The sequence below is a fragment of the Cucurbita moschata genome, unplaced genomic scaffold (assembly GCF_002738365.1).
Source record: "Cucurbita moschata cultivar Rifu unplaced genomic scaffold, Cmos_1.0 Cmo_Scf02748, whole genome shotgun sequence".
Classification (NCBI taxonomy): domain Eukaryota; kingdom Viridiplantae; phylum Streptophyta; class Magnoliopsida; order Cucurbitales; family Cucurbitaceae; genus Cucurbita; species Cucurbita moschata.
In genome coordinates, this window is record NW_019271254.1 from 1 (window position 1) to 713 (window position 713).

General features: G+C 36.5%; 1 long non-coding RNA gene across 1 annotated transcript; it reads left to right on the forward strand.

Annotated features, from left to right (window-relative positions):
* Positions 1–121: 121 nt before the first annotated feature.
* LOC111440770 lies at positions 122–648 on the forward strand. Its single transcript, XR_002710023.1, has 2 exons — positions 122–186; positions 552–648. It is a non-coding gene; the product is annotated as an uncharacterized LOC111440770 (long non-coding RNA).
* Positions 649–713: the final 65 nt, after the last annotated feature.

The window sequence follows — 713 nt, forward strand, 5'->3', positions numbered from 1 at the left end:
AAAGGAAAGAATAATAAATGAATGCAATATATTTGCCTTTAATAAGAGGGCAAATATGGTAACCCGTAATGTAAGGCAAATATCTAGATATTTGCCTTATAGTGAACGGTCAACTATCCTTAACAATGCTGCTTCGAAGAAACTAAGCAAGGATGCGAAGAACAGAACGGTTGTGATTGAATTTTGGTAAGAGTTTTTTTCTTTTTGATTTGATTTGTTGCTCGGAGATCGGTGAGGAACTGAAATTAGGTTAGTTAATTTGAAGATGAAGCGTCGAGGATTTTGAAATGCTTGATTAATTGCTTTCTGGTTTCATTTTTATCCAAATTCTTAGTTCCATTAATGAGCTTTTAGGTTAGATTTTCTTCCCTTGAAATGCGGATTTACATTTTTAGGGTTTCGTAGAATGAGGGTTTTGACTTTCATCGCATTATTCTGGTGGTGGTCTACCGCCTGCGCCTCCCATGGCTTCTTCTGCTTCCTTCCTCTACCACTGTTACGTGCGGTGTTTGTCTTATGGCACTTTTCCCCATAATGTTGTTTTGTTGTAGCAAACAGTGCCAATCATTCAAGAAAAGGGCCATCCAGGTGCAAAGTGGTCTAGAGAATGGTGTTTCTGGAATTACTGTGCTGCTCAATCCTAATAAGGTAACCTTTTGACCAGTTCAATTCTTATATGTTGTTCTTAACAAAAAAAAAAAAAAAAAAAAAAA